Source organism: Polypterus senegalus, chromosome 1 (genome assembly GCF_016835505.1).
Source record: "Polypterus senegalus isolate Bchr_013 chromosome 1, ASM1683550v1, whole genome shotgun sequence".
Taxonomy (NCBI): domain Eukaryota; kingdom Metazoa; phylum Chordata; class Cladistia; order Polypteriformes; family Polypteridae; genus Polypterus; species Polypterus senegalus.
Window position 1 is genome coordinate 50,493,562 of NC_053154.1, and position 26,941 is coordinate 50,520,502.

Genomic DNA, 26,941 nt, shown 5'->3' on the forward strand with positions numbered 1-26,941 from the left:
ATTTTTGTTTTTGGCTATGCCTTTTCCCCAGTTTCTCCATAAAATGTTTCTTGTTGGTTTGATAACATAGCAGCTCTTAGCCTCATATTTCTCTTATCTCTTGATTATTACTTAGTGAATATGTTTGTTGTCTTATTTTCGGTGAAGCAAATTGAGTTTTCATATTTCAAAGAGAAAATCTCATTGACTGTTGCGATTTAGATACTCAACAATCCAGATCACTCTTGTTCATGATGAGGATCTCCCTAAATAATAAAAAAAGGCATACAGTTTATTTACAGGCCATCAGCTGAAGCCTGAATATATTAGAGCTTTGCACAAAAAAAGCTTAGGTGTGAAGCTACCAAATATACCTCAGGAATACATCAACAAAAGGAAAAAACAAAAAAAAAAATATGAAATATTATTATTTTATCAATAATGACATTCAGTCTTTCATGATGATTAACTGTAGTATTTGTCATTAAGTGTCAAGATGGGATGAATTTCATAAATATGGAGGCATGTGGAAAGTGTTCTTGGTGACAGTTTTAACAAAGCTAACTCAGAATCCACAAAGAGAAGTGTGTCAGTGATTCCAAATAGTTGGAAGTCTTCATTTGTTGGATCTCAGCAATCACAAACATTTGCTTAATTATAGAGTGGTCAGAAGATTTCTAACTTACATGGTAAAACCAAAGCATACTGAACAACTACTAATTTATGTAATTACTAAAGCATGACAATAAGTGTCCAACAGCATTTTGAACCACATGCAGTTTTTCAGGATGCAGAACCCCAGCCTGTAGTGTGGAGTATCTCACACGTTCAGATACTGATACGCTTTGTGCTGTCACTGAGACAGCAGCTCACCATTTCTCAATATTAGAGCCAGATGATCCATCGATCCATGACACTGACAGTTCACATAAGGATAGACTAAAGAAGGAGGGTTTCCAGAGTCGGGAGATTTTCAGTGAGAGGCTAAACTTAGTTTAGCTGAGGTGGCTCACAAACAGAATATCCTCTGCTAGATAGAAGTCAAGGTAAGAGATGAGAGGTCCAGGAGTAGAAATATATGAAGGAATAAAAGGGAATATTAGCAGAGAAAATATTGGACAGTCATTGGGTTGACATGCCCACAACGTACATATTTAAATTGAGTATGCTGGTAGCTGGGAATTTTAGAGGATGCAGAGATGTTACTAAAGACAGCTTTCCACAAGATGGGGGAGAAGGAAGGGCGTCACACTGCTTTAAAGAAAATAAGGGTAGAGGTCTAAAGTTTGGAGATAGTAAGCTGATCTGATTTGAACAGAAAACCTGGGCATGATTAGATGGAATATTTTGAGTATAAATAATCCCTTTAGAACTGCCAATCAACCTAGCACGCATACATTCAGGATGCTGGTAGCAAAACCAGAGTATGTGGAGAAAAAACTCATATACAGTGTTATGCGTGCATATCTGAGGTTTGCTTTCTGGACTCATCTAAGGTAAGCACTGCCATTTAGGACATGAGGGGGCACAATCACTGATGGTAACTTCTCCTTTTCTCCCACAGCCTTGGGAAACCACCCATGGAGGGAAACTACAGTCCCTCTGTTTTAAAAACAAAACACTCCTGGCAATGCATGTCTCACTCAGGAGGAAGCAGACTGATGACTGGAGCTACTACCTGAAATTGTCTCACCTGAGAGAAGACTGGAGAAGCCACTTGTTTCATTTTTAGTTAACCTGTTTTTTTGTTTTGCTTTCTTGGACGTGACATCAAGCACCTGTTTCTGTTCAAAGACTTTGAAGGCATTAAAAGGGGCAATCGATTTGGGGCCCCAACACTTCCTCTGTGACAAGCGTATTTTTTTGGTCGACAACAGATAGAGGGAAAAAATGTGCAACTTCCACATAGAGAAGAACTGGCACAGATTTCATATCCAACCTTTTTGATTTTGTATTATAACATCAAACCATTTAAATCCAATTCAGGGTCACAGATTACAAATGTCTAGCCCAGCAGCATGAGGTGCAATAGCAGGAACCTTGTTTTTGACTCATTCAGAATCACCAATTAAGTTAATCTTCACTTTTTTGGGGATATCGAAAATATTCGAACAGATAGCACCCTAATAAGGGATTCGAACTTGGGATACTGGATCCATGTACCACTATGCTGGCCATATTATATTATATTATATTATATTATATTATATTATATTATATTATATTATATTATATTATATTATCTGCAGTGGGCTGGTGCCCTGTCCAGGATTTGTTCCTGCCTTGCGCCCTCTGTTGGCTGGAATTGGCTCCAGCAGACCCCTGTGACCCTGCGTTAGGATATAGCGGGTTGGGTAATGGATGGATGGATGGATATTATATTAAATTATATTTTAAGAGCATGTTTCAGATTCCTTAATGCCTTTGATGACCACAAGACAGACATATTAAACTGAATATATCCTGATAAATGTTTTGTGTATTGGCATGGAGAACTGCTACCTGCAAGGGCATTTTTTTGTACCTAACCCATTTACATTTTTTGACAAAGTGGTGAGGAATAATTTAGCTATTAGATTTAGAGCATATAAATAGTTTTAAATGTTAATAGTTACATGAAATGAAAAAGAGTTAATAAAAATCTATACAAAAATTGGCTACCTTAGTGAGCCTTCCAACAGCTCTTGTTACATTTGACAGAATCATCCAGGATCTTTCAATTTTAAGCATTCATCTGGCCCAGATTGCTCTGCCCTTGTTTTTATACCTACTTTTTAAATTAGGACACAGTCTTGCTTGCTTTGTATCTGCTGCTCATTTAGCAATCCACAGGCTTCAACCTAAGCTATTAAAAAAGGGGGAAAAAAATGAAGAGCATAGTTTGATAAATAGGCAACACTCCATACTCAAGTATCTGCAATTCAAAGCGGATTTACTCTTGAGATAAGACTGCTAATTCATAACCGCCACGCTGTGTGCTTCACAATGAATAATTAATGACAGGATTAGGATTTATTAAATAGGCCTGGAATTAATGATTAGCACATACAATATGGTTTCTCAATGAAAATTCCTATTTTTCATATGGTCAAATATGACAAGTGCTGCTTGATATATACAGTTCTTCTTTTAAATGCTTTATTTCTAATAAAGAAAACACATGCTTTCTTTGAAATTACACAGTAATGCACTTTATTGTTGATTAGCTTTCTTTTTTGCAACTTGGAAGCTAATAGAGTAAGCTGTAAAGAAATGTAAAAATCTCACTGTATAATTGATGAAAAATATTACATGTACAAAATTCTGTGACAAGCACTGGAGTGACTGTTGTAGCTATTTTTCCTCGTGCAGCCCTGAACTGCCACATGCCCTCCCATCACCTGCCCTGTCAGGACACTGAGGACACCACCTAAACCGCAAAACCTGAAGGACGCTTGCACCTGCCCTTTCCCTGTCCTCTCCTTCTTTCTGTACCATCCCCTCCATGACTGTTCTATTTTCAGTCTCTCTTTCTTCTTTCAGTATCCTGCTCAGGATTTGAGGCTTCATGCCAACTTCTAACCTCTAGTCACTCATTGACATTGTCTGGAAAGCCCCAGGTTTAGTCTCTCTGAATGATACATCACCATACTATTTAGACTTGGCCTAGTTTTTTTTTTTTTTTGCTATTTTAATGCACATGGACATTGTTTGACCCAGCAAATGTCATACAATCTTAATAAAAACAAAAACAGCACACTTGGGAAATGTAGCAAAGCACTGTAGGAAGTACAAATTTCAAATTTAGAACCACGAGAGAGAGAGAAAGAGACAGGAAGATCAAGTAAGGTATTCTTGAAAAGTCTTTTATTTATGTCACATTTTCTTCTTTTAATTTGCATTAAACATCTCTGCTGCAACACATAAGAGTTTTTATCTCTGAATTTAGGAATAGCTTTCATATTGTGTTTTACATCTTTCTTCCCTTACTCTTCATGATCTTATTTTGGATACATTATGTGCACACAACATTCTGTTTAAAAAATAAAGGCCAAGTAATGTAGTCATTCCTGACTTGCTGGTATTTTCATTTCCTCTTTTTTTTATTTTGTGCTCTTCATGGATTCTAACCAATTCCTAAATTACAAGACAGAAAATACCGCTTACATTTGGTACGTTAATATCTGGGAATATTAATATAAAGAGATTCACCCCTCTCACACTATACATCAGCTGTATGGAGCATACACACTGCCATTAAAACATACTCACCCCATTGGAAGTTTTCACATTTTGCTTTAATATAACACTGAATTGCAGGGAATTTAATTTGTTATTTTTCACACTGATCGACTGAGAAAAATGATTTAATGCCGAAGTAAAACCAGATCTATGTAAAGTGGTCTACATTAATCTATATTTATAAAATTCTGATGGTTACTCACAAACCACTGCTTTTGATATGAAACAAAAACTCTCTGCAAGGCTATCAGGGTTTGTATCTTTTCCTACAGCAAACTGCAGGAAAATTTGATCAAGAAGGTGACGTCATAGAAAGAAAATGAAGAGCAGCGACATCTGCCACGTGTGAAGTGAATTGCAGAAACCGATTACATGGTTGGAAGAAGGAGAAAGACATTTCAAGCATATGTGGAGCAGCAACCTGCTGGTACTTGTGAACTACTGGGACTGGAACCTTAATCTTTGGAGGAACACGATCAAGGGACTAGTTACTAATGTCTAGCTTCTTGTTACAAATATAAAGTACAAAATAGTTGATTGCATAAGTATCCCCCACCCCTTCAAAATGACACACTTAATTCATTACTGGTGTAGCCAACTGGCTTTAGAAAGTATATCATTAGTTAAAAGAAAATCACCTTTCTCTAGTCCATGGGTTTCGGTCATTGTAGTATAAATGCACCTTAACTTGTGGTGAGTCATTATGGTAGCCTAACCTACATAACAAAGCTTTTAACCTAATCATGAAGTCTATAGATCCAAAGGGAGATGTGGAACATAAGGGTCCTCATACTCCATTTTCTCTCAAGCCCACCTGAATGGGGGTCTGAAGCATGAGTGTTATATGAGACAATATTTTTGAGGGCCTCCCCACTATCTGTATGAAGAAATGGCCTATACTAAATCCAGCAACCTTACAGACACTAGAAACTATTCTTAGCAAGAAACCAGATGGTGGCTTCAATGTTGGAAGAACAGTGCCTTCCACCTTTTCTTTGGGTCCCTAGTGCGTTCCAAGGAAACAATGGGAATGGGATCGATTCTGAATAACCTTACCTACACAATGAAGCCTTTGCAGTCTACAGCGACATCTTGATGGGAGATCTACACTTACCCCAACATAGCCAGAGGAAGTGAATTTTAAAAATTACACCTATGGTAACACTCACTGACAGTAATGTTTTTGGGCTGCAATCTTTTCCTCATTTAGGGCTACTGGAGAGTACAGCGATGTTAGCTGATTGAGCATAAACAGAACTCTCACCATTTCAGCTTTGGTATAGTCACAATTGGATGGTTATCCTGTGTCACGTGCTGCCACATAACAGACAGCATAAAGGCTCTGGTGACAGTATTTCTCTGCCGCTCCAGGGGTTGGCACTTGTCAATAACACAATTCTCTTTCTATTCCTCGGCAGACTGGAAAATTGATGGCTTGTCCACTGCTGACATCACTTCCAGTGTCTGTCTATCTGAACCCGCCTCTTCCTGTCGGGAAAGGTCTTAACTGGGAGAACTGCCATTTTTGGGAGTTGTATCCAGACTCCATCTGAAAAGATGTTAGGTTATGCTTTAATTTGTGTTTTATTCCTCTTTTTGTGAGACATCAATTATGTGGGGTTTGCCTACGAGTCCCCAAAAGCTTTTCACTATCTGTGTTTTGTTCATACACCTATAAGCCTAAACCAAAAAACAGAGCTAATAAAGCTATCTAAAGTCATATGGCATGCAGTATAGTGAAGATAACACTTTGGTAAAATAAAGAACTTAGAAGCATAGTTATCACCAATTGCATTTTGGGAAAAGCAGAGTGTGGAACACATAATTCTAAATGTAAGGTAATGTGTTCATTCTGGATAATATATAAGTGCATTCATTCTGGAGTTTATAACACAATCAAGCATTTGCTGTTGAATTTCTAAAGTTCATTATTTAAAGATCAGACTTTTGGCACCTAACAGGGAAAAGTGTGTGGTCAAATGTGACACAGTTCCACATATTTATGATGCATTTACTAGTTGCTTCAGGTGACGGTTTAATTTCTGCCTTAAATAACATTTAATTCATATATCAAAACACTCTACTTATAAACCCCGTTCAAGATCTTTTAAGAATCAATGCAGAGGGCTCTTCTCCGACATGAAGTGTCAACTTTGCTCAAGTACAAAATGTCAAGACCTCAATTATATCTGCTCATCAAGATATGATCACATTTTAACGGTTGGTGCCACTGCTTAATTGTGTGCTGAATAAGAGAAAGCCATGTTGAAGAATAATTTACTTTAAAAATTGTATGAATTTTATCAAGCACAGCAGAGTAGACAGGAAACAAGTCATTAGAAACTGTTTGAGGAAATGCGAATGGTTATAATAATGTCAAGTGTGTTACATAGACTCATAAATAGAAAATCTTATCATAGTAAATGAAAAGGAGATCAAGCCATACCAGAACTAGTAAGTTGGTTAGGTTTATAACATATGACTCTGTTTATTCTAGTGGAAGGCACACCTGAAATCTCACGTGTCATATTTACTATACACCTTTAACATCCATTGTGGTTTCTTATAATAAAATAATAATAACAGAACTTGTTTTTTATATCCTAGTATGCTTACCCACTATGCCAGTGATCTTTCAGCTTCTTTCCATTTAGGATTAGGCTGCATCCCATTTTCTGTTTCACTTGAAAATACACCAGAAGCAGCGCAGAGAAAATTGGCCAAGGTGCTTCTTTTTCCTCATAGCTTTATTTTCTAGGACAAGCAAACATCACCTAAAACGCCTCACCTTGGCAAAGATATGCCAGACAATGGTTGAATAGAGTAATTAAAATCACTCAAAGGTGGAAGTGTGAGTGCCTTTTGTTGACAAAAACGCAGGGCAGAATTCTTGAAATTCAATGGCCAGCCTGTCAGACTCAAATTGCAATGAAGTCTTCGCTTCCAACCTCATTTTTCTGCAAGATTCTCCTCATGCTATTATTTCTTTTTTGAGACCAATTAGCTGCAAGGTTATTCTATTGCAGCCAAGGGAAACCCCAGGACAATTTAGAGTGAGAGCAAAAGAGAGAGACATTGTGATAAATAGGATTAAATATTTTCACTGTAAAGAGTGTGCACTCTAAGAGGCAGCGGAGCCCGTTTGCGAAATCATCCATCCTGAAACAATTGGTTTCCCATTAAATGCCTACGCATGCATGATTTTTTCACAAGCGTCTAGAGTAATACCATTTTTTTTTTTTTTTTTGCTAAAGGCACATTAAAGAAATTATCTTCAGTATAAAAATAGATTAAAGCAAAGGATTTCTCTGCTGGCACTGACAGAGAAGGCTGTGTGTTTATAGAATTAACTGCTCCACCCATTAAAAGAGCTTGTTTTTCCCTAGAAGTTCATACCATTCATTGTGAAAGGTGCCCTTTTGACCGCAGTAGAGACTCTGATTAAATTGCAGATTAAAGACCTGTGTGCTCACCTGACCTGCTTGGTTTATTTTGGGTTGAGAGTAAACAAAAATACAGTTTACTATTTGACACGGCCTTTTCTACTTCTTAATGGGATCAATGCTGCACTGCTCCCTCACTTTGATGGTCTCCTTTCTTCTTTTGTTTGTTGCTGTCTTCTGTTTCAAATGTGGCAGGACTGGGTTGGGTTGTGCTAAAAGATACAAAGGGATAGGGTCAGAGCATAGGATTATTATTATTAATCAGATTATGCTGTATATTTCACTTTCTAATATTTGGTTTTGTATTTCATTTAAGATTTGATAAAAATAAAAGAACACAGATTACAAATAAATTAGGTGTTAGAAAAAAAACACTGCCTTGAGTGCTTTCATATATATATTTTTTAAATTTCTTTACTTTGACTGCCAAGATATAAAGACTGCCGATTGAAGAAACTTGAATTAAAATGCAGATTGTTGTGATCTGGGGAGTCCTGAAAGCACAGGTACCAGAAACACTTTCCAAAGTTGCCCACTAGAGGGAGAATCACCTTCAAAAACATCAACTAGAAACCTAAAGAACCAAGAGAATTCTTTATAAAATAAAAAAAAAGTTTATTTTCAAAGAAGCTTGTGCAGGCACAATCCTCCGAAGAGCAAAAAGAATTGCGTGAAAGGCAAGGATAAACACAGTAAACAAAGTCCCACAATAGAATCCAAAAATTGTGGTCAAAAAACAGGGAAGAAGTTCAAAATAAAACCATAAAGCAAATGTAAAGAAACACAAGAAAATACTCAATTTTCAAGTGTGTTCAATGAACCACCAGGAACTATGGGAGGCTCTCCTTTAAATAGGGTGGAGGATCATTTCTGGCGGTGATTGAAAGGTGGCCCCACCCCTTGGGGAGCCAGCCACAAAGCACAAGGGTTATAACCTAGGCCACACCCCTTTCCCAACACACGTATAGAAAAATTGTCAACGAAAGAAACATTAATACAAATAAATGTTACAAAATGAAATACAACAACAACATTTATTTATATAGCACATTTTCATACAAAAAATGTAGCTCAAAGTGCTTTACATAATGAAGAATAGAAAAATAAGAGACACAGTAAGAAAATAAAATAAGTCAACATTAATTAACATAGAATAAGAGTAAGGTCCAATGGCCAGGGGGGACAGAATAAACAACAAAAAAAAAAAACTCCAGACGGCCGGAGAAAAAAAATAAAATCTGCAGGGATTCCAGGCCATGAGACCGCCCAATCCCCTCTGGGCAATCTACCTAACATAAATGAAACAGTCCTCTTTGAAATACAACAGGCAAGAAACACAACAGTGAACAACAGCCTTGGGGATTCTGGCAGAAGCATGACACAGATGAGAAGAATCAATTGATATTATGCAATCTATTAATAAGTAATTGGTAGTGGTGGGTGAAGGATTGATGCAGGAAAGAATTTGCAGTGAAACACAGTGATTCAGAAACATTCACAAAAATAAATTGTGTTATGCTTTCAGTGAAACTTGTAGTATTCACACAAGAGGAACGTGTTCAGATCTTGTTGGGAATCATTTTTATTTATTAATTCCACACACATCTGCTTGTCACTTAGCATTTAAATAAAGATCTCTAGTGAAAACAAAATCACCAGAAGTGTTTGTTTATTCCCAGCTAGGACAAGTTGGTTGTTAACGTTATAACAAAGGGGGGTGGAGTGTTTCACCCAGGTGCCATTCTGGGTACGAATCGTTCTTGTACAGAAAATACAGTAACGTGCACAATGGTGTGTTTTTTTTAGAATTAGAACAATCTAGACGAGAACAGGCCATTCAGCCCAACAAAGCTCGCCAGTCCTATCCACTTGCTTCCTCCAAGAAAACATCAAGTCGAGTTTTGAAAGTCCCTAACGTCTTACTGTCTACCACACTACTTGGTAACTTATTCCAAGTGTCTATCGTTCTTTGTGTAAAGAAAAACTTCCTAATGTTTGTGCGAAATTTACCCTTAACAAGTTTCCAACTGTGTCCCCGTGTTCTTGATGAGCTCATTTTAAAATACAAGTCTCGATCCACTGTACTAATTCCCTTCATAATTTTAAACACTTCAATCATGTCACCTCTTAATCTTCTTTTGCTTAAACTGTAAAGGCCCAGCTCTTTTAATCTTTCCTCATAATTCAACCCCTGTAGACCTGGAATCAGCCTAGTCGCTCTTCTCTGGACCTTTTCTAGTGCTGCTATGTCCTTTTTGTAGCCTGGAGACCAAAACTGCACACAGTACTCAAGATGAGGCCTCACCAGTGCATTATAAAGGTTGAGCATAACCTCCTTGGACTTGTACTCCACAGATCGTGCTATATAACCTAACATTCTGTTAGCCTTCTTAATGGCTTCTGAACACTGTCTGGAAGTTGATAGCTTGGAGTCCACTATGACTCCTAAATCCTTCTCATAAGGTGTACTCTCGATTTTTCGACCGCCCATTGTGTATTCAAACCTAATATTTTTACTTCCTATGTGTAATACTTTACATTTACTGACATTAAATTTCATCTGCCACAAATCTGCCCAAGCCTGTATGCTATCCAAGTCCTTCTGTAATGATATAACGGATTCCAAATTATCTGCTAATCCACCTATCTTGGTATCATCTGCAAACTTAACCAGCTTGTTACTTATATTCCTATCTAAATCATTTATATATATTAAAAATAGCAGCGGCCCTAGCACTGACCCCTGTGGAACACCACTCATAACATCGGCCAGTTCTGATGAGGTTCCTCACACCATCACCCTCTGCTTCCTGTGTCTGAGCCAATTCTGCACCCATCTAAAAACATCACCCTGAATTCCCACTTCTTTTAACTTGATGCCCAACCTCTCATGTGGCACCTTATCAAATGCTTTCTGAAAGTCCAGATAAATAATATCATAAGCTCCACTTTGATCGTATCCTTTTGTTGCCTCCTCATAGAATTCCAACATGTTAGTAAAACACGACCTCCCCCTTCTGAACCCATGCTGACTGTTCAGAATAACTCCTGTCCTTGTCATGTGTTGCTCAATCTTATCCTTAATAAGATTAGTGTATCTTCATGTGGAAAGTATGTTCTATCTATCTATCTATCTATCTATCTATCTATCTATCTATCTATCTATCTATCTATCAAAAACATACTGCAGTCCTCCACGGGGTTGTGAAAGAGAGATGGATTACATGCAGAAAAGAACACAGGTAAACATGGGAGTGTAAGTGAGGCTTTAGGGAATAATATTTCTCATTTTCCAGCCAAAGAAAACCCCACTAGTGAGTTTTGTGTTTTGCAAAACAAAACAAATTTTAGTGTCAGTTTTGTATGTGAATCACAACTTTTATGTTTTGCTCCTTACAAAGTATTGGTTTTGTTTTGCTGAAGCTCATAATTGATTTGACAAAGCAGTAAACACCCTGCTTTGTTTTCCTTACCTTTTGCTGCCTGTGAGACTTCTGGCTGTTATTCTGATTATTACTTCTATTATCTATATCAGTATTATCAATGTAACTGAAACACGCACATTTTAAGAAATTGAAAAGCAGAAGGATTATAGATAACCACTTTTCTATATAATGGCTTAAAAGACAGGAGGGGACAGGCAAACACATAACACAGAAGAGACTGGCTGCTCATTATTCATCTAGAGATTTTCTAGATTTTCTTGATTTTGCAAGCTTTTTTAGTTTAGTGTTTTACTTTGATGTGATGGCTCTGAACGTAGGGATCTGCATGGGCAATCAGAAGGTTGCTAGTTTGAATCCCGTAAATGCCAGAAGTTAATCTACTCTATTACGCCCTTGAGCAAGGCGATTGCTTCGACCTGGGTATGACATTAATCTGCATCCAGCCCCGCAAGCAGGTCCTCCAACTTACAGGGAGAACTTGGGGGTTGGTGGCAGGATTTCAGTGTGGTACTGAGGTGACACTCTCTGCACTTGGCTCCCAAATCAGGTGGTTAGTTGTGCTATCAGCGCACACTCCCAACCTCACTATCAGCTCACCCTTGCTCTAATCACAGCCTTGAATGTAACATTAATGTTGTTAATCAGGACTTTTGTTTGCAAATTAGCCAAAGTCTTATAAAACCTACAAGGTTACCTGACACAACCATAACCATATTATACAGTAACAATCAAACAGGAGGTTTTTCACCTGGCTGTTTACTAGCTGTCTAAAGATCTTGGTTATCTTGGCACAAATAAACTGTTATATGATATCAAAACTTCAAAGATGATATCTAATGTTATGTGGTGTTCCATGTTGTTGTTCCAGGTTCAACTGAAAAATTGTGGCTGCGGCGGCATGCATGTTTTCTCTTTGCCTTTGTGTACCTTTGTCTGTGGTGTGGCGGTCATTCTTCGCACTCCTAGACTCTTTGTTTTCATAGGGAAAAGCAGGACTCTTTCTAGCAATGTGATTTTCAGCCTTCCCAACTTTTAGTTACAGCCACTCGCACAGAGAATAAACTTGGAATACTGGCTTCATCACATCCAGCTCCAAAGCTCTAAAGAAGCTTCCAGGCACAATTTGACTTCCTGCTGCAAAGAGAAAGAAGAGATGCATGCACATAGTTTTAAAGGAGGGTGTTGCCTCTGGTGATTGGATCCAGGTCCTTTCCAACTGCAAATCCAGTTCCTGCTTATAAGTGTATTATATTGTCCGCCAGTATGAGAAGGATTCAGCCTGCGGTCACAAACTTAAAAGTGAATTTTCATTTTAGGCATAGTTTTGTCTGAAGGAGCTTCTGCAGACATGGCTGCTGTCTCTCATGATATCAGATTAAACTGAAAGCAAGCTGACCACATGATAGCAGAGCTGTCTCTTCTTTCTGTATCCATACTGAAAGCCTAGAAAAATGTGGGAATGTCCAATGTTGTTATTTTTTATTGTGCTGCATGAATTCCTGCCAAAAAGATAGGGATCTAAGTTCAAGTTGCTATTGACCTCCACAGTGTAAATATCTGTGGTGTACTTAACTATACTGGTGTTGTGTGTAGCCCCTTTCAATTTAGTGTTTATCTAACAATAAGGGATAAAGTTCAGACAGAAGAGACGTGCATAATGAATTTTAATATACTGGGGGAAACAAAAAAGACTATAAATGAAAGATAATAATTCAGAAACATGCTAACAATCTTTATAACTGGGTGAAGATTAGCTAATATAAAATTTTACATTAAGATTGAAGAAATATTAACATTTAAACAGCTATTTGGCATAATGAACTTCTTCTTCCTCTTTATATTTTTCCACTTCTCTGTGGGGTCGATGTGCTTGATCAGCCTTCTCCCTACAGGTTGGTCCTGAACCTCCTCATGAGTCAAGCCCTTTTCCTTCAGATCTCCTTTTACTTTTCTCACAATCTCTAGCTAATGTGGACAATGAGAAGAAACTGGAGCGTCTCAGTGTGAGGTAAGGTGCACTACACATAGTTTCAAGATAGATTTGAAGTGAAAGTGGTCCTCTTTCAAAAATAATATTACCAATAGCTGTAAAAGGCAATTTCGAAATTCTACATGTAACTGTTATAACAGTCGATAACAGACTACAACGTCCGCCATGTTGAACTTTCTTATTTATGGCCCCATCTTCATGAAATTTGGTAGGCGGCTTCCCTGCGCTAACCGAAACCGATGTACATACTTATTTCGATGGTATGACGCCACTGTCGCCGCCATATTGAACTTTCCAATGTCACTAATTTTCCAACTTCCTGTGTAGGTAGAAGGCTGACCCCATCTTCACGAAATTTGGTAGGTGGCTTCCCTGCGCTAACCAAAACCGATGTACATACTTATTTCGGTGGTATAACGCCACTGTCGGTCGCCATATTGAATTTTCCAATGTCACTAATTCTCCAACTTTCCGTGTAGGTAGTAGGCTGAAATTTGGCAGGCTCATTCCTTACAGCTTACTTACAAAAGTTAAGCAGGTTTCATTTGGAAATTCTACGCGTAATGGTCATAATGGTCAACAACGTCCACCATGTTTAACTTTCTTATTTATGACCCCATCTTTACGAAATTTGGTAGGTGGCTTCCCTGTGCTAACCAAAACCGATTTGTGTACTTATTTCAGTGGTATGATGCCGCTGTCGGCCGCCATATTGAAATTTCCAATGTCACTAATTCTCCAACTTCCCATGTAGGTAGAAGGCTGAAATTTGGCAGACTCATTCCTTACAGCTTACTTACAAAAGTTAAGCAGGTTTCATTTAGAAATTCTACGCGTAACGGTCATAACGGTCAAGAACATCCGCCATGTTGAACTTTCTTATTTATGGCCCCATCTTCACGAAATTTGGTAGGCGGCTTCCCTGTGCTAACCGAAACCAATGTATGTACTTTCGGTGGTATGATGCCACTGTCGGCCACCATATTGAACTTTTCAACGGTCTTTGTTAATTATGGGCCCACCTTCAAGAAAATTGGTACGTGGGTTCTCAATGCTAACTGATTCCTACTTACGTACATATATACGTCCATAGCCTGCAGCTCGGTCACCCTGTGAGGCGGCGCTGGGTCCCCCATCCCAACTCCTCCCACGTTGTTGGCTGCCTGCCTATATAAGGCTGTCCGTCGCTCCAGTCTCTACATTCCCTTCCTTGCTATGCCACGGGATTCACGTCTCCCTGCTGATAACTACAGCCTTTTAATTTAATCCACGGCTTCTCCACTGTTTTATTGTTCATTTATTACGATTATAGTTATTGTGTAGGTAATTTAGACTTACTTTACATTGTTCAGGTACCCATTTCCTTTAACGTTGCAACCGTACCCCCATTAACATGTCTATCGAGGTGATAACCATTGATCAAAGAACTGTCACTTACCGAGTGGTTTCCATGCCCAGAGATGGCACCTGCCTTTTCCTCTGTGTTACATATTGCACGGCCGTATCAGGCTCACTCTTGATATCTGGAGAAACATTGTGTTTTATGTATTGAATGACTGGGACAGGTTCAAGGTGTGGACTGATGACGGTACAGGAGATAATTATACTACACAGGAGCACTATAAGAGTGAAATGCTTAAGCCCTTTACCTATGGATCTGCATGTGAGTTGATGGCTGCCGCTGAATTGTTCGGTTGTCGCTTTCAAGTGTACTGAAATGGCCAAATATTTTACACCTTTTGACAACCACCAATGCCTCTTAAACATCTTAGATTCACAGATGACGATTTCAGTAGTGGACACTTTGATGTTTTTGAATGTTTAAACTCTCAAAAGCTGGATGTGAAGTTATCGATGAAACCGGTTGTACGCTTGACAGATGCCGAATGTCCCTTCAACACAAGTCCTACAAATACTGTCGTAATTGAAACAAACCATGAAACTCAAACCGATTATGACAGCAGCAATCCAAGCTGTGAGATTTGAAACAAGATTACTGTTCACATGGCCAACTGTACGTTGCATGCTCAAGAGTAAGCTCAGCGCACAGCTTGGTCATATTACAATCGGATGTGGTTTACAAAGAGATCCTTAACAAATAATTATTAGTATATTTTTCCTCAGTTTAAAAAGGTTTAATTTTCTTCTTAATAAAAATTTTAAGGTAATACTTTGCCGCTGCGAACCACAGGTATTTTACTAGTAAGCTATAAACAGGCCCCAGTGCTCACTTACACCCACACACCCATTCTCACGTTGACACAGGGGCATTTTGGAAATTGTAGTTGACCTAACCTGCAAATATCTGGGGATATGGAAATTAAAAATAGATTACCCAGAGTAAAATCCATGCAAAAAAAAAAATATGCAATCTCTATTAAGAACAATAATCTAGTGCTGGATTCCAAAGCCAGAATTCTGGAATGCTGCCCACTATCTAAACATTGTTAATTTTGCTTAATTTTTAAAGCAGCTCAGGCTGTTGTTGCTTTCACACTCATACATTGTTTTAGACAAAAACAACAAGAGACTGTGCATCACTTCAGATTGTTGGCTTGTTCATTACTTTGCAGGTCCAAACACTCAGTGAAAAAACGAGCGAGTGTGGGGAAAGAGGAGTACTTTAAAATGGCCTAGGCTGTTGTTGTGCTGATCATCTTCTTTCTCTAGAAGTCATTCATCTGCCATATTCTGTACTGTAGTTTTGTTTTAAAACTGGTTTCATTTTTTATTAATCTGATATTGTGCATAGAATAATAAACATTAATGTTGTCAGCCTCGACCTTGGTAACCTGCGTTGTTAACACCACTATAACGCATAATTGATTGACATATTCAATATGACATCCTTTCACCTCATTAGTGTGACAGCTGTTTCGTAACCCCATGGCTAAGAATTTTGCCAACTATAGTTGTACACCAAACAATGAGAGCATTTCATTGGCAGCATTCGAGAAACATTTGTAAACTGAAAGATGCGGTGCTTCCCCCAAGCAAATGCTGGAAGGTAGATTGTAAAGTTACCAGTAAGAAATGTTGGGAGAATAGACACGCAGACATCCAGCTATAGAAAACTCCCACTGAGGTTTTTAACATTATAGTACAAGGTATGTCAAACAACTAATGACATCTCTGCCCAGTCATAATATGTGTGGAGTTTGCACATTCTCTGCAAGGGTTTTCTCAAGACACTCCATCATTTTGCCTTACATCCCCAAATATGTGTTTGTGATTTGCTGACTCTTGAATGGCCCAGTGCGGGGATAGGCAACCAGCAGCTCACAAACCACATGCAGCTTTTTGACTCTTCCTAGAATGATAGACGCATTCACATTTTCATGCTTTAACATATTATTTGATAATACATTTGTAAAGATAAATAATTTATTTATGTGTTAATATTATTGTTTTTCATTTAGATATTTCTTTAGCTATATGTGAATCGGGTTGATCATCACAAATCTCTGTTGCATTTAATCTCTTAATTGCATAATCTACATCATCCTCAAAGTCATTCTGTTCAACGAGATTACATCTTCAGTTAAATCATATACTCTCCAATGTTATATTCAGTACCCGAAATTGGATGTATGCTTCAACATTTATTAGGATTCCTAATTCTTTCACATACTTTTTGTGGTTAATTGTCATTAAGGAATCCATTCCCAGGCTCCTGATTCCCAGACGTTTCCCATTCCTGCATTCCCAGGAATGAAACTGCTGGAATTCCCGACTAAACGGGAACAGCCAAGGTCACATATATAGCGTGTAAAAGTGTAAAAATCGTATCAAGAAATAATAGAGTTATAGTTGAAAATAATTAAGTGGCACAGTTTTTTGGCCCATGGTGTAGTGTGTTCTGCACGAAAGACAGCTACAGACATGTTCTCTGAACTATCTAATGACGTCATCCGAAAATTCATTCATTCTAGTAACACGACTTGAACAGACTGACAGCAGTAGTTCGGCTGCAACCTCCACAACACTGGAAGAAGGTGGCACCATTGCTGCAGCTTGCACTTCATCAGACAACAGCTTTGAACAGCAACTTGAAATTGCAATGCGTCAGTCTGTTGCATCCGCATTATCTGTGCCAAGAAACTTGCCATCACAGAATGATCACAAGAAACTGGATTCATCAGTAAAAGCTGAAATGGTGGTGTTTCAGAACAATGGCAAGTACGGGTGCTGTTTAGAACAAGTGTATCAGTATCTGATGACTGTGCCGCCTACTTCAGAGGAGGCAGAGCATGCTTTCTCAGCGGCTGGCGTACTCTCGCCTAGATGACCACACGCTCGACACATTGTGCTTTCTATGCTTTTATTACAGCAATTATCTAGATACATGTACTTACCTGTATATGACAGCATGAACTGCTTGTACTTAAGGTTAGTCTTTTATTGGTGTCAACATATTGCAGTAGTTTTATTAAAAATAAGTGTCGCTCGTTCTAAAACCGTTCACATGTGAGATGCCCGTGCACTGTGTCATTCCTGGGAGCCCGGGATTCCTGGGAATGACATGTGGGATTCCTGAATTCCCAGGAATGGATTCCCTAATTGTCACTATGCCTTCCCAGCTCTTCGTAACCATTATTATTTTTCTCCTATTTATATATTATAGCCAACTGAGTTCAGAGTGGTGAGTAGGTGTTGTACTGCTCACTCAGCACAGTTAAAGTAGTGAGGTAGAGAGTGAAGGCCAGACAACTGCAGAGCCAAATGAACTTTACTCAAGAAAGCTTTTGGGATGAGGGTGAAAACTACCACTACAGAACTGAACAATGTTGTAATTTTAGTCACCTTTGCGCTATTACACGTCCGAGTGATTTCAAACTGAAATGCAAAATTCTATGGGTATTCTAACATATCTAATTTGCAATGAATTGTTTTTCAATAACAAATCAAATCTCAACCGTCACTTTTTAACGAAGTGCGACGCAGTTGCAAAAAAATAAAAAATAAAAAATTCATTTGGAGAAAAAGGAAAAATGCAGTGAAAGAATTAAAGCAAAACATGCAACAATCAGCAAGTTTTGTTGATTCTCGTTAGATTGCAAAGCACAGAAATCCTTTCACAGATGGAGAATATGTAAAAAGTGCTTTTTAAACTTGGCAGAACATCTCTACTCTGACTTCAGAAATAAAGAAGATATTATTAAAAAATTAAAGACACTCCACTATCCAAAAAATACTGTTCATGACAGAATTATTAAGATGGGTAAGAATGTGACAGATCGACAGATTTGTGACAGGTGTCTGGTCACACTTACAGGTAATCTAACTTAGACACCATTTAAATATCCGACTACGCCACCCAGTTTTATCAAGAGACTGGGAACTCCTGATATTTACCAATAATAGCACACAGGTTTCTTTAAGTTGGGCGGTGAGGAAACACACAATGAAAGACACAACAGTAATTTCAGGAAAAGCAACAGTAACTTCTATTACACCAGACAATAATAAGTACATGGAAAAGATATATGAACATAAACAAAATCTAACACTATCAAGAACGAATTTCCTTTTTTTTAAAAGGAAAACACACAGTCCATACTCTAAAGTCCGTCAAAAACAGAACTGGAGGATACAACCTTTAGTGGTGCAGAGTCCAGTTTGCACACTGTGTTATCCCAAAGCTTAATCATTCAAGTGTCCACGGATGCACTCTGTTCACCAGACACTCGTTACCCAACAGAGGTTTTGTCAAATCATTGAATCCCTGTCAGCGTCTCTTCATCATTCCTTTTTTTAACACTGTGGGCTCCTTGTGTTGCTGTCACCTAGGCACGCCTTATTTCTCGTCTGCCAGCTTTGCTTGGTCCTTTCATGCGGCTTCCCTCTCTCGCTGGACCCACAACCTGCATCTCCTTGTGGAGCTGTCTCTTCCTCCCTGGAAGTAAGTGTTGCCGTCCTTGTGCCTCACGTCGTGCCAGCCAGGTACCCTCGTCTGCCTACAAGCCCCTGTGCTCTGTCCGAGTGTCTTGGCAGCGTTCTCGGTGGACCGTCCTCCCCTTGCCTTCTGCTGCCCAGAAGCCTAAATCTCCTTCAGTCCCTGCCATTATCAGTTCTGGACAATCGGATTAAACAATGGCACATCTACATTTCCTGGGATTAACAATTATTGAAAGCACAAGTTAACAAAATGTTTTGTTACCAATCATGAATAAGTACAGATATGCTGTTTAGAAACCAATAGCGTCAGACATATAATATCCAAGCCAGGTAAATACACACATCCTCCAAGGAAGGAGCAGGTTTATTATCACAACTTTGTATTGTTTGTATACTCAACCAGCCAGACTTCAAAGCGGTGACTCCTTTGCCAGACAGCAATACCTATATCCAGCAGACAACCCTGACACAATTAGAAACTGGATTATCCAGGAAATTGAAAAACAAGGTCCCCTTCTGACAGATTAATGGTATAAAATTGGCATCTGTATTTTCTTTGGCATGTGACGAGTTGTGACGTGAAGAAATCACACAAATTAGCCTTCAGGAATGGTATGTTTCCAATAAAGATCTCCATGAAGAATTACTGACTTTGATACGTCTTAAAGGACAAACATGAGGTGAAGATACAGTATCTATGCATCAATTTGGGAATTTTTGACTGTTAGGGAAACTGACATCACTAAATTGGTATCTATTGTTACAGACGGAGCACCCAGTAATGACGAGTAAAAATAAAGGCTTTGTTATCTACTACTTTTGTTTGCAGAAGACTTGAAAAGTGGAAATCTGTTTAATTTCGAAACTTTAAAAAACCATCTGGAAACTATTGGGAGTGTCATTGATAGCAAGTTCTTTATGGCAACTATTACAAAAATGTATTATTCATTTACTGGTTGCTTCAAAGTTTTCAGAGATGAAAAGTCCACTCTTTCGTTTTTGACAAAACTACTTGTGGCGAATGCCAATCAAATAAATTTTTCATCATTTCCAATAACTGAAAGAGCTCAGTTTGAACTACAACTACAACAGACTTGAAAAGCAAAGATTTGTGGTCTTCAAAATTTACAAGTTTACAGGTGGAACTAGAAAACCTGGAAAGAGAAAAGGTGGCTTTAGCCATGACTTACAAATGGAAAAAGCTTTCCAACTGTCGAAAGGAAGACCAACTGATTTTCGAAATGTGGAACAGCATTCCAGACTATTATTGTCAACTCAAAATAGTAGTGTTTGGAATTTTAATGATTTTTCGGTCCACTTATTCTCCAACATATTCTCCAACATGAATGATATCAAATGTAAGCTAAGAAATCAGCTTAATGATGTAAGTTTGGAATCATGTTTAAAACTGAAGAATTCCACCGAACATGAAACAACTCTGTGGAAATGCAGTGTCAGAAGATTCATAAAATTGTTTTTCTTTATTTCCTATAAGTACTTGAAGTTTTGTTTTTGTGTTAAATGCATATATACCCATATTGTATTAAAACATCATATCTCAAACCCCATCTCTATCCATTGCGGTTCTTTGTAAATCTTGGGTCAAACATTTAGGATAAAATGGTTCTTTGCTTTAAAAAGGTTGCCGAACCCTGGCCTATTGTAAAAACATAGGTATACAGTATGCGTGACTGGGCCTGTGATGCATTGATGTTCTGTCTGGTGTCCAGTGAACCCCTGCATTGTTGAATTGAATTAATTAGGTTTGAGAATGTTATGTTATGTTATGGCTCAAAAGCAGGCTTTACACAGGAAATGTCACCAAAGGCACAAACCATAAAATTGCAAAAAGATTTAATTGCATTAGAAGTGGTCTAAGATTTGAATTGGGAGTTTCAATCGAAAACTGGAACATAGAAATCTAATGTGGCTGCTTCAAATTTCACAGTAACTGAGCAGAATATTAATAATACAATCTTCTGGTTTTGAGACCTGCTTTTGTACATGAGAACTATTGTCAGAAGTTCATTATTTTTAAGCACTCTGTTTAACATATTCTTTCAAGAAAAGTGTGAAGGAGGTTTAGATACTGCATAGCTGAAGGTGAAATGAGGTGAGTTCTTTCAGACTTACATTATAACCTCTTTTAGATAAAGTCTTTATTAGAAACAGATTTCTTACCCAACATTTGTAAGGTTAATGATAAAACAGCTGTTCTAGCTAACAAATACATGCCAATAGCTGATATTAAGAAGTCTTGGGCACGTAGTCTGCTGTCTTGATTAAACTTACTGTACTCTGTGAAGGTTACCAGCACACTACAGCAAAAAGTGCTGCACACAGTCTTAGTAAGTAGGTGACAGTGCTTGGTCAATGTCACATACCTAACAACTTCATAGCAGAGGAAGTGAGACTCAGCTGATTGAAGAAAAGTTGTGCCTGCTATTACTGCATTTAAGAAGGAATAAAAGAAAAGATGGATTGTCAGACCTATTGACCAAAAGTAGCAAAGAGAAGGTAACTACAATATTCTCCTGAGTGAGTGACCTACATGATGAATGGATGCACTTCATTTTGGTATGACAACTTGTTACTCCATATTCATCTCTTTGTTCTTCATTCTGGCACCCAAGTAACCAGCCTTTCCTCAAACTTCACCATTCTGGATACATGAAACTGCATAGTTAAAGAAATTCTGTACAGAACTCATGGAGAAAACCAATGCATGGGAGTCATGTAAGCCTTCATGACCAGCCCAACTATGTCAAACATAAAGCAGGTTTCAGGGAGTTGGTTCAGATTGTCCATTTATTAGTCAGTGTTTTGTGACAATACATTACATTAAATTTCTAAATATCCATCCATTCATCCATTTATGCATTGTTTAATCCCTCTTAATTCGATCACAGGGACCTGCAGCATCACAGAAAGCCAGGAATGAACCTTAAAAGGGTCACTAGTCCATCTCAAAGTGTACTCAGGCAGCCATCCTCATATTGAATCAATTAAGAGACTCCAATTAATATAACATTACATATCTTTTGTGGGAAACAAAAACTGGAGACAAAAAAATAAACCAGAATAGGAAGATTCTGCAAACCACAAAAAAATAAGAAATTAAAATCAGTAAATGTGCAAACTAACTAATGGAGTCAAGCCATGACTGAACAGAATGAAGAGTGATTTTTTTCTATTGCTGATGTCTGTCCTGCAGGGGGCGCTCACTCCTTGGAAATAAATTTGTCTGTGATTGCTGCGTGTTACTTAAACTGAATCTATGTAGACATAAAATAAAAGATGATACCGCTCCCTATGGATATGGTGGTAAGAAATCACGTAGGATAAATAAAAAATGTCCGCTTACACTGCAGATAATACGAATGAAGCCAGTGACAAGACCCAGTCCAGGAGTGGGGACCCAAGGAATGGAGTCTATTGGTGTGACCAATACAGATGTAAACGGCAATCTCAGGAACAGGTGGCAACATCTTTTATCCATTTGTTGGCTTCAAAGGTGTGCCGGGCAAAGTTCCCAGGCTTTATACTGTTTCTCCATGTCCAGGGTCCCCTGAAATGAAAATGCAATTCCAAACAAGGCAACAATGATCTCCAGACAAGGCCACAACTCTGTGCTGACTTAACAGATAGAAACAGCATACAATTACAGCATCCCGCAGTCTGACTGCGCACGGTTTCCATTTGTCCTAGTCCATCTTGTCATGTTGCTTACCTGGCAGTTCTCTGTGTCAGCCTCTGTGTTTAATTTGGCTGTGTCTGCTGTACGGCATGTGAGTAAAAATCAGGTTTTATAAGATATATTTGCACAGAGCACAGTGACATATTAAAAATGCTTACAGATGGAGATGCAGTTTTTCAGAATGCAATAAGAAAGAACAGGATTGTGCTTTTGAATGAGTAAAAGTAATTATTAATGTTTGTTTTTTGTTGTTGTTGGTATTGCTATTCAAACCCACTGTATAATAATTTGTACTAATTTTAGCCTTTGATGACAATGGAGACTTAAGATTTTTAGCATTTTTCAGCTTTGAATGAATCAACTTTAAATCACTTTTGTAATCCAACTGAATACCACTATTGGTATGCTACAGTATACAGTATATGTTTTGGTATGTTGAAAAATTCCCTACAGGATTTGTATGGTTACTGTCAATTTTTTTTTCAATTTGCTTGAGATGCCTGAACTAGGAGCAAAGAGGAAGCCCAGTAGGTACATCAGGGTGTTTCATTTGAGGGTTTTTGAATTATGCAGCATCCATTTGGGTTATCATTTTGTATTCTTATTTTTCTTTTGATTTTGTTGTTATTTAATAGCATTCATTTTGTGACTTGACCACGCTTCTATTTTGTGGATTGTTTTTAGGTGCATAATGTGCATAGTTGTGTTGTCGTTATGGCTACTGTTCATTGGAATTGTGTTCATAGGATGCATAACACATGTGACATGTGATCACTGCGACCCTGTGTAGAAGTGTTGTTTGGTGATTTAGGGCTCTGAATTCTTACTAGTTTAAAAGATAACATTTCTAGTTTGTGTAATTTGGTATAGGCTTTGGTTGGTTGCTTTGTTGGTTTTGACCGCAGACTGTTTTTACTTTCTCTCCTGGCCCTTAGAGATTTCTGTTTCTCAGTGTGTGTCCTAGTAAAGGATAACACAGACCTGTTGATTACAAAAAGAGAGTTCTGTTTATTTCTTAGTGGAAGTCTTGAAGGTGAGTACAAACTGAACACGCTTAAAGCTGATGCCATATTACGCAACTAATTGTGGGGTATGCAGACTTGCCGACCACATCTGCTTATCTTGTTGCTGGATTATGTCATTTATATGACAGAAAATTTAGTGCCAAACTTCCAGCTTTGTAAAAGAAACAGATAATGGTTATCCAAAAAGAACATTTGTAAAACTCTTGTATTGTTGGCGCCTTGAAAGCTGATTAATACAGCACACACTTGCTTCTGAGACAAGACAAAAAGTGTCTTATTATATAAAGAATGGAATGGCGTTGATGAGTGCTCTCTACTTGGTGGTTGGAATGTCCCTTAGAGGCTACACAACGTAAAGGTGATATTTAGTTTTTCAAATGGAAATGTGGATAGAAATCAGTAGTGCAGAAAACGCTGGTCAAGATATTGATATATGGAATAAAAAACACATTGATTTAGACAGGAACTACGTTAAAAATGTGCACTCATAAACTATCATTCCCAGGACTAGTTTAAGTGTTATACACTACACGTATTCCCTTATTTAACTTGGTTTTGTTTTTTGTTTCAAGCAAAAATGGTAGAGTACAATGTGAATGAATGTAAACATTGTTTTTTACAGAATAAACAGTCTGCATCTGATAAACTGTAAATGAACAGTTCTGTGCTGTTAAAAAAAAAAACTAATTCAGCTTTCCAAAGGGAAAAATCAATGGCAGCCCACACATTAAGTTGAATTTTATATTTTTAATGATTTTGATTATAAAGTAGCTCCAAAAGCTACTGTTGATGGTAGTTTTGTTTTTTCCCTATTAAAGTTTCAAATAGAATTAAAACAAAAGGAAAAAACATCACTTCTGCCTCTGACGTAGCACTGTAGGATGAACATCAACAACTCTAGATCAGTCTCTGTGTTCTCCAAGGCATCATCTCCTATTAACTTCAAAGAAGAAGACAACTTCTGGTTTTGTAAAATAAAACAGTGATTGGTGCTTCTTCTACTTAAATACAGTCCCTTTTCTGCACTCCCGGCACTTCTTTAAGTGAACAGCCCTTTTATTCATTAGGACAATCTTTAAGAAAGGTCTTACTCCTTACCCATTATGCTCCATTTGGTTTCAGTTCCCAGCATCTCTTGTGTTATCTTGGACTTCTTATTCATTCCAAGTTTTTTCTTAATGTTATTTTTGTGTATATTTCGTGAGTGAAATTCTTGCCTTGCACCTAATGGGATAGGATCATCCAAACATTATGCTGAACTAGATTATACTAAGTTGTTGTTTTACTTTGCAATTTCTGCAGGCAGTGTGTCAAGGTAGCTAGATGCATTGGTATGGAAATATACCATATGAAGAATAAATGTTCAAAACTCACAATACTGAGCTATGAATTAAAAGTGTATAAAATAATACCTGGACTGTAAATACAACTCACAATGTAAACCGTGTGAGTTTATGTTGGTAAACCTGCCAGCAATAAGGATACCTGACTAAATGGCCATCAATTAGAAAACCTTCACAGAGCCTCCTTAAACTCTGGACTTTAAATCCCTTCTCAAACAATCCCTTGTGTACGTTTTTAAATGAATGCTGTAGGTTCATTTTAAACTCTGTATTTTAAATAACTTGATCCTTCTATCTTTTAGATCATTCTTTTAGAATCTTAAAAAAATAGATTGCTACATATAATTTTTTCTAATTTATTTGACTGGGGTAATTAGCATCCATATGGACAAACAGCCTGAGAAAGGCAAACACTTATTGATTATTCTTGTAATCATTGTTAATCTGATGTGAAGATTTAAGTTTGGTGTACATGCTGAGCAGAAAAAGAAAAAGCAGAGCAGGAGAGAGAAGAGCAAAGAGAGCAGAGAAGGGAACAGCAAAAGAAAGAAGACCCCAAAGAAACTGACAAGGTCCTCTGTGGCTTGAACAACAATGTAAAGCAGCTCTGCACCCAGACTGAAAATGGCTCATCTTTGATCACTTTTATTTTCTACATAAATATCTGGACACTTTTTTTAAATACTTTTCCTACCCTTTGAAGACTGAAGACTACTTTTGCTACCACCGGTTTTATTTTTTCTTTTGATTAATTTTGCTTTTTAATATTATTGATTTTACAGTGTTTGATTGGGTCAAGTTATATTATTAAGAGCACCTTGTGTGGGCGATTGCCACATTCCCACAGGGGTTAGCAGCTGTGGGTGGGCACCTCCAATAATAAAAGCAGTGCAGTGAGTGGGCACCTGCTTTGGTGATTGGCATTGATGTAGCTTAACTGTTTGGTCTGCTTATGCTGAGCTAGTAAATCTCTTTGATTAAGGCAACTACTTATATTCAGATAAGACTGTACATGTGGTGTGCTGTAAAGTAGCAAAGTGAAGGCAAAATTCCACAACAATAAACTAAAAAACTAAGTTCTAAAATGCAAAGATGCTGGTTTAGCTCCTACCTCCAATCCACAGGGTGGCTCTGAGCAAGTCACTTAACTTGCCTGTGCACCAACTTCAAACAGGATATCACATTCTGGTTTATTAAATATTGTTGTAACAGGAAGTTATTTTCAAAAATAATAGTTATAATAGAATTCAACTACATTTATTAATAGAATACATTAATGCTGTCAGTCCTCAGTGTTTCTAGAGAATGGTGTGAAATTCAAAGACACGAATGTTAATATATTAATATATTGAAACTATGAGAAATAGGGGGTTAGGTTCCTGCAAGTGCCAAAAACTGTAATCTTTCAAAAGAAATTGTTCAAAAAGACATTATTTCTGATAATATACAATTTTATAACACAGTAATCATAAAATAATTATACAAAAATGCAGTATACAAAATAAACTTGGTAACAAATATTTTTTCCTCACTAGTCATTCCCCAGAATTTTGTAACTTTTTCTGCTGACATCTCAAAAAAAAAAAAAAAAAAAAAATTAAACAAAAAACGTTGTCCTTCATGGCTGGCGGATGGAAACGGAGATCATGAAAGATGCACTAGCTTGAAATAATCCATCAGCAAAGTCTGCTTCCTTCGTTGCTTCAGACCTTTAAGGGTCTTGGAGTATGGAAGCATAGAAGTGGCAAACTGACATTTAACTGTGAGGCTGCGATCATTGATGGGATCAGCAGGCCTGATGTCTCTAGCAAGCTGGCAGCAGCCAACAGTGGCTGCCATCATTCTGACATGACATTCATTTAACACCTTTACTTTCTCACTAAGCCACATAACTGACTT